A 14,450-nucleotide genomic window follows, 5' to 3' on the forward strand; every position below is an offset into this window, starting at 1 on the left:
TAAGACAATAGTATTTGCTATTTTCCACATATAGGACTGCATGTTAAAATCCATTTCCAAGGTTTTCTGATTTGCGACTGCAAGAGTATGACCCAACTCATGGCTAGTCAAAAAAACAAAAAAAAGACAATAGAATTGTATTTATCTCTGCATCAGATGTTGCTCTGGTATACAGAAGGATTTAGCATTGACTAAGGCCCAGATGACCCAAGTTTGATTAGCAACTCAGACAACTGCCAGACAGCCAGGGAAGGATGGGCATTGTAGTCCTGCATGTGTGTGTGTGTGTGTGGGGGGGCTCTTTCATATAATAATCCCTGATGGAGGCTGGGGATATGTGTTGGGGTAGGAAATTTAATTGAGCTACTGAAAAAGTGGGAGTTATATCAACATGTCTGCATTGCATGCCCACCCTCATGATGAAATCAAGGGACAACAAACAAAGGGAAAATAGAAAGGATAGTTCATAAAATAAAAATCCCCCTGGCGGATGGTATGGCAGCCATACCCTCCCAGGGATGCCATTAAGATCAGCCCCACCCAAGCTATATGGCTTATAGATTAGGTTCATAGATTAGTACTAGGCTAACTGCCCTTGTGGGCCATTTTCAGCTTAGCCAATTACCCCATGTGAGAATCAAACCCTGCACCTTATGTTTGTAAGGTAACACCTTAACCATTATGCCAACCTCCCACCCCTTGGAGAAAGCCTTGGGGTATACTAGGAGGAAGCGAGTAGACCTGGAGGTGGATGTGCAGCACTAGGTTAAAGTGAGAAAGGATGATGTAGGGAAAAGTAAAAAAATACATCTCTCTCTCTTTCTGTGTGTGTGTGTGTGTGTGTGTGTGTGTGTACACACACACACACACACACACACACACACACACACACACACACACACACACATATACATATATAAATCAAATGGAACATGTCAATATTTCTAGAATATATGTGTTACATTCTCATTTATTAGCTGTTTTTAGAGACTGTGGACACAGCCTGAAGAGAGCCTTTAAAGAACACTCAGTCTTCATCTTATGCAGTGGATTAAAGATATAGAAGCTGATGTTTCAGAAGAAGGGAGCTACTAGATTTTGTGCAAACAATCTCTTCATGCAGGTTCATAAACCATGAGAAATGTGACTTGTCAAAACATGAAACTTAAGAAATTGAGCAAATTAAAGCACCTGTAATCCATCAAGTCAAAACATAAACCATTTTACTTTCTAAGTTAGGTCAGTTTGAAGTAAAATCAACAAGCTTTTGTTCCTTTAATTATTTGAATGTGGTGGTTGTTAGGTCTACAGATACATAATGGTTCTTTTTTCAGCAGCATTCGGGGAATAAAGTTTGATATAATAACCACATAGAAGTTTATCTTGTCAGTCAACTTCAAGTAATATATTCTAGAGCTGAAAATACTTTTAGCAGTAAATACATGTACCAAAAGGATGTATTATCAGTCATCAAAACCATCCATTTTGGACTGTAATACAAGTGCATTATGTTGAGATGTTAGATAATGCTCCTCTCTTGGACCCATACCTTTCAAGTGTTCAGATTTTTGTCTCGTAGCTTTGGTCTGTTCCTCATAAAGTTTGTGGTCTTCTGACAAATCACTATGGATTAAAGTCACTAAATAATGACTTGCATTTGATTTCATACTGCAAATCCTTCAGAAAGTGCATGCTAACATAAATTCTAAGATTAGAAGAGCAATATTTAAAGTTTGTCCCTATTTTTGGATCTTTGTCCTCCATTATTTTATAAGCTTTGTCTAGATTTTTGCACTAAGAGGATGAGAGGTAGACTTGGACCTACTAAGAAGAGAAGTATTCCTTCAGAAATAAAACATCATTTTCAAATGTTTATGAACATTTGCTCAGTGTCTCAGACAACAGTCACGTGGACATAGCTGTTTTCCCTAATATATCATTTTATCGTTACACTTCCATTTTTCTAATTTCCTGTCTTATCCACTAGCTACCTCTGTGCTCTGCTCCCCCTCCCCCAGATTCCTATTACTATTTTCATACTCACTTTGACTAGAATGTCCAGTCTGCATTCTTAGACAGCATCTTCATTCTCTGCTTTTTTTTCACCCTTTCCTTTGCTCTAAACCCCTTCTCTGTTTCATTGAACTAACATTTCCCATCAGTACTAATTGAGCTCTGCACTCTCCTCGGTAGCCTTTACCTCTTTACTTCCTAGCAACTATATCTTGCATACATCTATATCTTATATTCTCATTCCCTCATGTCATTCTTTCCAAGTCACTACATCCAACATCCTGCTGCCTAAAGTAGCAATGAATTTTTGGTAGGTCTCCTTCAAAATATTATTACTATACCCAGTTTGTGGGAATGTGTTTTGACTTGTCTCCTGTATTTTCTTGTGTTAATGTCTCAATTTGTTGCATGCTAGTATTTATTATTTACTCATGTGTCTTTTATTTGTTCTGCTTCTGGCACTTGGCTACTTTTGTTTTAATAATATCCTGAATAATGAGAATTACTTTGTAATTGTTAATGGTTTCTACCTTTCTGGTCAGAGTTGTCATTGAAATGGAATTTCTTGGATCAGACCGTCATCTTTCTTAATTTACAGACAAGCTAACTAAATTAAATTAGTAAATTATCCATTAATATAAATGATTTACAAGAGTGTTGCCCAGATGTTCCTATAAAATGACATTAACTTTCAAATTCTGCCATAGTTAACGTAAAAATCCTGGTATAAAATGTCTAGAGACTTACATAACTCCTTTTAACTCTGTTTCAGAAATAGTAAATGAAGAAAAGTTGATATAATAGCAAACTTGGTTAACAGATTTAATCATTATACAAGTATGTCCTGAGATATCTTTACAAGGTTTAATACTGCAGACTAGGAGTAATACATGAATAATGCAGAAAAAATTTACATTGTACCAATAATCCTAATACACTTTCACTGAGCTAATGAGATATTAGGATGCCATTCAATGTTGTGTGTGCATAGAGTACTTTGTCAAGAATTTGAAATACTTATACTGTTTTATGGATGTGAAGATATATTTGTAGATAAACTCTGCCCGTAGAAAGCGAATTTAGCATCTCAGCAAGCAGCACAGGGCAGCTAGCTGACAAACATACCCCTTTTTCCCAAAAGTAGTCTCACGTCATTGGGTAAGGAGTTCTTTGGAGTTAAATTGATTTTCTCTCTCTCTCTCTGCTTCCTCTCCATGTGATCTTTGATAGCATTCTCCACTTGCAAAGCTCTGTACTATTACCATCAATCATAGCCCTTCTTCTCAATATTATTTTTTTTTCTTTTTGCAGAATTTCTCCCTCAAAAAAACAAACTGGTTTACCATCCATTAGCAGTTTGTGTGCAGAAGTATACCATTCATCCTAGTGACAGATTTATAAAGAAAAATGGTGAATGTATGTAAAAACTGCAGTATTGTGTATTTCAGGAGTTTACACAGCTGATCAGATGTTGCATAAACTCCCACACAGATAATCATATTCAGACTTGTCACTGTCCCTCTTTTTTAACATCTAGAAGCCCTTACAGGGCATCTGAATCAAAACTAATACGAGTGCTGACCATATTCTTTAAATTAGTGCACCATCCTATAGGGATCTAGGTTATCTAGGTTATCTGAGGTTATTTGGTACAACAGATCACTGTGCACAAATACATTTTAAAGGCAGAGGTAATCTCCAGTGCAGATAACGGTATAATAACTGGCAGCTTCTGTTTCTTCAAACTGAGCACATCCACACTGATTACCTCCACCCACTGGTAGCTGCTTCAATCCTGTCCCACCAGCAATTACCCAGTAAACCCCCATGTCACTACATTTACAGGACATGTTCTCCACCCAGAACTCCATCTACTTCCCAGCCCTCTTAAAGGTATACACATAACTCTAGACATACATACATACATTTAAGATATATAGCAGTCACAGTAATACACACACAACTCTTAAAACATCAGCCTGCAATTAAGCTGTCCAACTTCTATCTTCTCGAATCTTTACTAACTGAACATGTCCCCCTGTGATCTCAACTCTGAGCTATCAAAGCCTTTTCCTGCTATATTCCTTATCTCAGGTTTTTAGCTCCTCTCTTACTGACTTATATATTTTCAAAATACACATGCACAGCCAGCCTTAGGCATAGGTCAGCTAGGAGGCAGCCCCTAGCAGGGGCGCTTTTCCAGTATTTTTATTTATTTATTTTTTTGTAGTGAACAAAAGGTTTCTTTAAAATGTGTTGAACGAATATAAGAAAAAACAACGAGTAAGACAAACTATGAGAAAAAGGAAGATAAAAAGTAATCTGGATGGTGTAGACAGACCTCTTCTTCTCTCATCATAGCCTGTTTCTGGGGTAATACAGCTTCTGTGGCATTTTCTTCATTCAGAAGCTGTACTCTTTCCATCTGCCTTTGATATCCTGTGGACTGGTCTGCAGGTTGTTGCTGGCATCCCTTGTGAAGGGTGTCTGACTATCTTCATTATCTTTCTGTCTTTGCCTTACAACCTGATATAGTTTCTTTGCACCACCTACTGACTTACTCCCACTTTTTCCTGCACTCTTTCTTTCTTTCTTTTAAGGACTTCTGCATTCTAAGCTTTCCTTACCTCACTGGGGATGACTTTGCAATCATTGATTCTACCCCAGTGCTTTTCTGTTGGCTACTCTTGCATGTGATCTTGTGATTGGCTGCTATCAACCCATTTGCAAGACAGAAGTCTAGAATGGTCTATTCTTCTTTATTCCTGTTGCTATCCCTGTTTACCCCAATATGTGCATTCAAGTCATCCATCCAGCCAGTAATAGCTTATTGACTCAAGGCTGGGCTTTATGTCAGGCACATACAATGGAAATAAGGGCACATCCTACACCCATCAGCATGGGTCCCTGCTGTAGGTCAGAGTAGGTCAGAGGAGGCCAGGTCCTCAGTGGTAATTACCCATGCCCATTTTGGTGGCATTACCAAGTCACCTAGAGTTATATTTTACACTGTCAAGTGGCTAGCCCTGCCAGAGCAGGCAGTATGTGATTAATGTTCACCTATCTTGAGAATACTGTGCACCACAGTAAATGTTCAAAGTGGTTGGTCTGTACAACTCTTCCCCCTATAGGGCACCATGTAGTTTCTGTGCTTCTACCCACAGCTCCATTTATTGGTGAGTTTGAGGTGGAAACACTCAGCGTGTTTTTTTTTTTCAGAGGTGGGAGGAACCCAACACAGACACAGGAAGAACATGCCAAGTTCAAACAGGCAATGGTCAAAGGTCAGGATTGAACCTTGCACCTTGTGCATACAAGCATCTGTATCATAGCTCTATATATCCAACTTGGTGATAACACTAATACTTTATAAAATTTCCACTACTAGATTAAATCAAACATTCACCATGAAACAATAACCCTGCGTAACTTAAACACAAACTCATTCTCCCTCATCTCTGACTCTCTGTCACTGTCACTAAACTATATGGTCACTCACAGCTTATTCATGTTCCAACTGGACTCAATAAGTCACATAGGAAATACATCAAATTGTTCTTAAACATACATCTCCTCATACCAAGAAATACCATTTTAAAGAAGCATGAAATCTAGCTTTCATAACAATTCATACTTCTATAAACTAGAGTACGCCCCAAATCATTCCACTAGGTGATGCAGTCCACCTATTTAATACTACGTTCCTCAATGTTCTAAACAAACTGCCACCCATATGCATAAAAGGGGTCAAACAAAACACTGTCCCTGGCTATCTGCAACAACCAAACATTTAGTGCAGGATTGGGATAAAGCATGGAATACATAGCAAGTTAATAAAACACAGAAAAATATCCAAAACTTCTGGCACCTTCCCAATCAAACCAAAATAAATGTTAAAAATGATAAAATAAATGACCAAAAAATCCTCTTACTTTCTGGAGCTCCATCAAAAAACTTTTATTCTGAGGTAGACTAGTGCAGTCCAGTCCATACCCAGATATGCACTCATACAATATTGCTTCATTATTTAACACCCAATTCATCAACACCATAAAATCACTATTTAACCACCACACCCCAGCATAACTTCCAAGTCAGTAGCAACTATAACACTTTTTCCATCAACACTGTTCCAGCTTCTAGCATTGTAAAGCACCTCCTAAAACTAAAACCTGACAGCCAAGCTACGGATAACCTACCTGATGAATATCTGAAAATCTCAGCAGATGCCATTGCCTCCCCCATCTCAATACTCATTAACAGATGCATCCAACAGTATTATGTCCACTCTCTATGTAAGAAATTATGCATCCTACGCCTGTACAAAGGGGAAGCACGCTTAATCATTAAAACAATAGACCCATAACTATACTTTCCCCTATCAAAAATCTCAGAAAATGCATCCATTCCCAACATCTCAACCACATTCTTACCAATGAACTCTTCTCCTTCTTTCAGCTTAGCTTTAGACCAAACCACAGTGCCGCAAATAGACTCCCCTAAGAGCATTAATCATAGACGTAATACAAGTAATGTTCTATCTGCCCTTTTTTGAATATATATATATATATATATATATATATATATATATATATATATATATGCATAAAGATTTTGTCACTGTCTCTCATGATAAACTATTCCATCAGTTAGCCTCCCTTGATCTGTCCTACTTCAGTCCCCCATGGTTCCTCAGCTGTCTGTCTAGATCCAAAGCTGCTAAATAGCAATCTAACAATTCTTTTTTTTTTTTAACCAGTCTTTGTCGGTGCTCCGCAAAGCTTCATACTAGGACAACTACTATTTAATATATTTATTAATAATTTATACACTGACTCAAAACACACCAAATAGGGTTGTCACCTTTTCAAATGGCCAAAGTGGGACATTTTTGGTACAAACATCAGATTTTTACAGGCCGACACATACCCACGGTCAGTACAAAGGATAGAACTTAACTTTTTTGCCTAAATAAAAACGTATTCTTGTAGCATTTTAGTCGCTTATTCTGTTTCTTATAACATTTAGGTATTTTAGATACAGAATAACTGTTTTATGCCACTATTACATAAAATATAGGAAATTGTTTTGTCCTAAAATCTCAGAACATTTGCCATTTTTACAATTTTTTGTCAGGACACAACTGCCCAAAGAGGGACTGTCCCTTGCAAAGTGGGACAGGTGGTAACCCTAACACCAAACTGGTCCAAAATCATGATAATGCAACCCCTGTCTACTCCGCCGACAATCCAATTAAAATAGCTCACGCAAGAATCATTCTCCTCCACAGAAAACTGGCTTGCAAAATCAGACCTGATGCTAAACCTAAAAAAAGAGACAAAACTCCTTTTCATTTGTCTCATACCAAATGCTAACTCTCAACTCATTTCTGCAAATAACACAGATATCAAGATAGTCTCCAATACTAAATTACTATGGGTTATAGTAGACAAAGCCATGACATTCAACCTTCACATCCAACAAGCAATCAAAACCAAATAAAAAATTAGGACTGCTATTTAGAGGCAAGAAATATCTGACTGATAGCAACTGTATAATATTAGCATCCATCTATCTGCTGCTTACACTTCTGTATGTTTCTCCTATTTTCACCAATCTACATTTTACCATGACAACTAAATAAAATAGTCACATTTGCTTCCAAAAAGCCACACTTACAAATGACTGTATTAACCTCAGGTACCTGAATTCACTTGAGCTACATAGCTGCTTACCTACACTTATCTTCAGTTTGCTCACTCACAGATTTGACTTTTGTCCTGAAAAATATCCAGCCTTAAGCAGTATACCACAATTCTGCTCCACCTGTAGAACACTCTAACCCTCTTCTGTCTCTCTTTCTCCCTACCGACAAACATATCCCCTCAGTTCACAAAACGCACAACAATGCAGGAAATGTGCTTTACTCCAACTGTATCTCAAAATCCTGGAAGTCATTTCCCTTCCAATCAGATTCCTTAACAACACACATATCTTCAAAGATAAATTAAGATTGTTTCTGTCTGACTCCTGGCCATGTCCCTGGTATTCTTCAGGTTAAATTATTCTTAAACCATCTCTGCTATATACACATACATAGCAGTTACTTTCTACTTTATCTCTTATTTTTATACCTTCTACTCTTCTTATGACAAAATGCATATAATTAAATCTGACCTAATGTCCTACTACTTAACTGCACCCAATGCTGATTGTATTGATGGAAAATATTCCTGTCAATTTCATTATAATCTGCTTTATTCATTGTCACTTTCCATGCAAAATTACTAAAATTTACCTTATCTTGTATATGTGCTACAGTTATTATTTCTTATTGAGCTTTTCTTCTTGAGTTTCCAATGAAAAGGAGCTTGTTCTCCAGGTTGGACTTTTCTGGCAAACAAATGAAAATTAATGAAATAATGAATATATAAATAGAAAAAAAAAACAAGCAGTTTTAATGTTTAAATTTAGAGTTTCTACTTGAGGTAAAACATAATGAAAATAAAATAAAAAATAAATGTTTGATTAAACATTCAGTGTCTAAACAAAATAATCTCCAATGACATTTGAACATATTTCTTAGCCCACAGAGGGCCAGATTGTGCAAAGTTCACAGAATACAGTGTGTTTCACCAATATCAGTGCAAATGTTGAGGATAAGCCTTTAATATGCAAATATGCCTCAGTGTACTTCAAATATGTCAATGTATAACAGAGTCGAGCAGCAACACTGGTGCACTGTGAAGCAGTCACAGCCTCTCTGTAATTCATGAAAACTGTCTCATAAAGCTTGTTGTGCATTAACACAGTTACATAAATTACACTATCCCGATCTAAGCTGCATTAAATTTATAATTCACACATATCCTCATCAACCTCTCCAGTAAGCCCAGAGACAGCTACTTATGTCTCTGTAAGTCATGTACATACTTGCCTGTAAAGTTTCAACTAAAAAAAATAAATAATAAAGGTGAAGGACAATCATAGCCACATTGCCACAGCTAACAGTAGCTAACAATGTGTGAGGGATGTAAATAATAGATTCATAGATTTTTGCTAGTCTAATGACCTGGAGTGCTTTTATAAGCCCAGCCAAGTCTCCTAGGAAGAATAATGATGTCTTGTATGCTAACAGGACATTGAGTCCCAGGCATTTATAAGGTACCTCTGTCCATAAGGGACATGGGTGCCAGGCCTGCTGTAAATTTTCTATTCACCATCCACTGATATAGGTTGCACTAAAACTGAGTAATAGACAAACTCGGCTTCACATGGATGGGAAGCCTGTTTCTTATCAGGGACTGTCTCTGGGACACATATCTGTCTCTCCAGCTTGTTCTGTTTAAGATGAAGATAAAATGTAGGTCCCTTTAACTTGTATTTCTGGCACTGTTTGACTTATAAATATGCAGGGGATTCATAAGTGTGGGGTTTGTGGATGCATTGCAAGCCAAACACAGATCATCTCTCAGTAATCTATAAGAGACTGAGTAGAGGGAAAGGGCTTTAAGGCACACTACATAAGGTAGGTTTGTTATGCCTTGTATGTTTTTCTAAGGGACCTCTGTGGTTGCTCTAATTGCTTCATATTCCTGGCCAAGAACATACAGAAGGGAACATTGCACACTACGATTGGTCTGATAAGGATGGAGTACAGTGGGATAATGACCTCTTTGGACCTAGATGTTATGCCGTTACTTATAAGTTGTGCAACATAAAAGGATTCCCTCACCACTGTGGCCAAGTGGTGGTCAAATGTAGGGCTACTGTCTACATGCTTACTCAGATCTCTTACCACTGGATCAACTGTTAGGGCCTTATTATCAGCATGATAATTAGCCAGGATGGTTAAATCCCAAATAGTACAATTATGCATTTCTTAGCATTGAGTTTAAGACCATAATTTTGACACCATTTCTTAGAAAGGCCTTCTTGCAGAATACTAGTGCCTGCAGGGGAGTCGATAATCATCTGCAAACATAGTAAGCCGTACACATTTAGCATTTGCTTTTATTTCAGAGAAACAGATGCCAAAAAGGAGCTGGCACAGTACCCAGCCCTGGGGGACACTGTTAGTGACTGGACTCTTACTGGAGGTGACCTGACCTATTCTGACTGCATCAAGCATGGGAAGTGAGGCTTGTTTGTGGTATTGTTCTTATTGGCTGGACTTTCAGATGTTTGTCATTACTCATTCTACTACATGCTGTTTACTGTGTTGTACCACAATGGTATACATCACACAGTGCTATGTGTGATGCATCAGTGTTAGTGTATGATCCCAGCTTTTAGGTAATGTTTGTGCTGATACATTCCAATACAGTACATGGGCTTAAGTTCTTGTGGTAAGGGCTATTTTATGGGTATATTCCCATGCTTGTTATCAGTATGATGATATCCTACCTGTGACTGCTGTCTGTCTGGGACCTTCAGTTGTTTATACTTCTTTTGTGCACACATTTGTCAGTGTGTTCCTCTTTGGTAATGTACCTTACAGAGTGACTTCATGTGGTGATGCTTTCTCTGTATACATCCAGACGTGCTCCTTACTGAGTGTTGCATATGTGGTGTTACAGGTATATCATATACGTTTGTTGTGTATAATGTTCATTGTGGACAAGTGAAGGTTTCTTTCCATTAGTCATTCTCTGTGCTGCTGTTGTGGAGCAACACTATGTGAACATCAATGTTTACTTTGTGTGTATTTGTATGTGTGTCTTGTTTTGACATAAAGGTGTGTATCAGATGCTGCCATGTTACCTGAGTTAGGACAAATGGCCACATCCTCCATCACCAACTCCTATTTCTTCTCATTCCTATGTCCTCCTGATCATCCTATTATAGTTATGATATTTCGGCATCAGACATCTGGTGTTCTTGGGGAATATAATCCATATCTTCTGCTGGGAGGCTGCCATGTTTTGATGTTATCATGTTGTGATGCATGACACACACTGTGACCATATATGATGCCTTTTCTCATGTCCATTTGAGTGCACCCCTGGATGTGTCAAGACATCTGAATCCTCCTTTCAGCATGCCAAACACACACTCAATGGTGTTTCATGCTGTGGTGTGTGCTCTGTTGTATGTATCCTAGGAATGGTTGATGAGGGTCTTTATGGTGTCATTAACAGAGACTCCAGTGGATAACCACAGTCACCTGTTTTCAGGGGCATAAGAAATAACATTTTTTCATCTTGCTTCCTGTTGCAATTTCTGGCTAATGCTTGCCATGTAGTGGTGGTCATGTACTTTCCTAGTAGGAGTCCTTTCATTATTTCACCATGTTGGAAAGCAGACCTTCAGGGCTCTTTCCATCTATATTGCTGCATCATGCTCACTACCAAGGTGTGTTGCCAAAATATTAGTAATGCGAACATCTACAGATCATACCACCTGACAACTGAGTGATGGACACCCCATTCTATTGATGTACTGTTCTGCATCAGGCTTAAATGGGGTTTTGATTAGGATGTGGATGCAATCTAGTGCACAAAGGACATGGGAGAAGTTTCCAGTGGCATAGAACTGTTGCATGACAGTTTTGTGCTGCATGACTGTTGTTGGGAAGTGAATGATTTCATCCCCCTTAGTGCACACTGCTGTTAGGAACTGTATGAACATCTGACTTGCGGCTGTCTGGGACACTCCTATGGTAACTCTCATATGCTACAGGAATGTCCCAGAGGCCAGTATACCTAGCCTCAGGCATACTAGTTTCTACCTGTACTGGGTTACCCCACAGACTATGAGAATATATGTTGGATGCACATGTCCTACAGAGAATCTGCACCAGCTCTCTGTCTAATATATATATATATATATATATATATATATATATATATATATATATATCTGTCTATTTATCTATGTATTATTTCCTGTGCAGAGAGTTGACTTAACTGTAGCCTGGCTCCATGAATGGCTGACTGCCTTCTGGGATCCCTTTGCAGATCATCATCTATTGTGGCTTGCAGTACCCCAGTCTGATGTAGTCAATTAAATGCCTGTTGTATTTTTGTTGTTGTTTTTAGGTTTGTTGAATCTGCATGATTTCCTAGGAATTTGTGCAGTATATTAACATTAAAATTAAGCAAATATGGCCTCCACTTTCAGACAATTGTCAAGTACCTTGTCACACTTGATAGTGTTTGGCCCAGTCATTGTGTTTTGGAATGTGGCAAGAATGCACAGAGTCTGCAATTATCCTAGATTGAATAGATAATAACTTGGTCTTTTTTTGCATACTTTATGAAATCATGTCTGCCAGTCATGCACTGACATCATCAGTGTGTGCTATGCTTTTTGCAACTATCTTTTGGAATCTGGCCCCATGTATTCCTTACTGCATATTAGCTTGCTATATTTAAGGAAACATGATTCACTCTGTTTCATCTACTTTTCAGGGGTTACATGTTAAAACATCGAAAGTTTGAAACATCGAACTGCATGTGTGCAGTTGGTGGTGGTGGCCTTTCTCTGTCTCGAAAGACAATAAAGTTTGCCTCATGAAATTAGACAGTGGTTGAAATGCAGTGCCTGCTGTGTCTGTTAAGTATGACTTTTGACCAGCAGACTCTTTTACAGTTTGTAAAGGTGTAATCAGTATCTGGCTGTGTAGGTGCCAAAGCTGTTCTCTGCCGTCTGCACTCTCGCTTCAATGCCCACAGCTCCTCTCTCTTCTTTTTGCTCATCTGGCCACCTGTCTTGAAGGACAGTCTCCAAGTGATGTGGTCTGTGGCTATGGCTATGCACCTGCCTTCATGTCATGCTTGCAGACATCTTTGAAGCACAGAACAGGCCTTCCTATGGGTCTGGAGCTGGTGGCAAACTTGTCATGCAAAATGTCTTTGGGGATTTGACCATCCCACATATGGCTGACATGACCAAGTCAACACAAATGCCTTTGGGAGAGCAGGGCAAACATGCTTGATATCCCTGCCTGCTTCGGGATGTAGTTGTTTAGGAGTTAGATCAATGAAGGCGATGTACAATGGTTTCCTTTGCTTATGATATTTTTCTTGCAGCTGCCTTAGTGAGAAGATCATGTCAGTTATGGACCTTCCTGCTCTGAATCCACACTGCACCTCAGGATAAACATGTTGCATAAGTGATTGAAGCCTGTTCAGAACTATGTGGTTGAAGATCTTCCCAACAATGCTGAGGAGGGATATTCCACAGTAGTTGTTGCAGTCAGTTAAGGCTCCTTTGTTCTTCTACAGAGTGATGATGTTAACATCATGCATACCCTGGGGCACTACTCCTTCCTGCCAGCACTGTAGCAGGAGCTCAAGCAGGTGGTCAAGGAAAACATACTTCTTGCCAACCTGGATGACCTCTGGGGCAATGCCATCCTTTCCTAGAGCTTTACCTTAGGCAAAGGGAGTCAATGGCTTTGCTGAGCTCTTCTACCGAAGGTGGAGCATCAATATCTTCCATGATAAGGAGGGGGGTTTTGTTTTTGACTGCTATATCATCGACAATGGTCTTCTTTGAGTAGAGCTGGTGGTAATACTCTGCCCATCTCTCCATTTGTTTGTCCCGGTCTGTATTGACTTCACCTGAGGCAGACTTTAGGGGCATAATCTTGACTGCACTTGGGGCCGAAGGCTTTCTTCATGACCTCATACATGGTCTGGATGTTGGCAGTCAACATTGTCAAATGATCAACTGGGCATCATTACTGGCCTTCCTGAGTGCAGCTAGAGTTGCCTCTGAAGGCTCCCTCTTGTAGTTGATCAGTTCTTCTCACTTAGCTGTGAGTGCTGGTTCAGTATCAGTGATTCCTGCTTCAAACCATCTGTCACTCTTTTACCGAAACTATCTATGACAGAGTTGTAGATAGTGACATAAGTATGGGTCCACCTCACTTCAACACTGCTTTGTGGGCAGTCCGTGAGGACCTCTGCAATACTAGTGGCAAAAATCTTGCACAGATCTGGCATTGATGTTTTGGCAGTGTTGATATGAAGCCATGTTTTCTGCTTTGAGCAGTAGGTTCATTTGGTCTGAAGATGCACCTTGCTACCAGCCAGGGAGTTTTCAGTTTCACAGTCAGCACCATGATAGCTGTGGGTGACAAGGACACAGTTCAGCAATAATCTTCTTGTGATGACAAGATCCATCTGTTGCCAGTGATGTGATCTTGGCTGTTACCAGGATACTGTGTTGTTAGGCTTGGTGGCAAAAAATGTGTTGGTCATGCAGAAGTTGTAGTAAGAGCATAACTCTAGACATCTCTGCCCATTCTCATTCAGCTTGCCAACACCAAACTGTTTGATGCTGCTGGGTCAGGAATCATGATCAGCTCCAAGTCAGGCATTGAGGTCTCCAAGCATGAACAGGTGTTCTGTGGTAGGTATCCCTCTGATAGCCACGTCATCCTGCATGTAAAACTTATCTTTTGTCTTCTCAGCTGAGGAGCAGAGTGT

This window comes from Protopterus annectens, chromosome 3.part1 (assembly GCF_019279795.1).
Source record: "Protopterus annectens isolate FY-2018-M chromosome 3.part1, PAN1.0, whole genome shotgun sequence".
In the NCBI taxonomy this organism is placed as follows: domain Eukaryota; kingdom Metazoa; phylum Chordata; order Ceratodontiformes; family Protopteridae; genus Protopterus; species Protopterus annectens.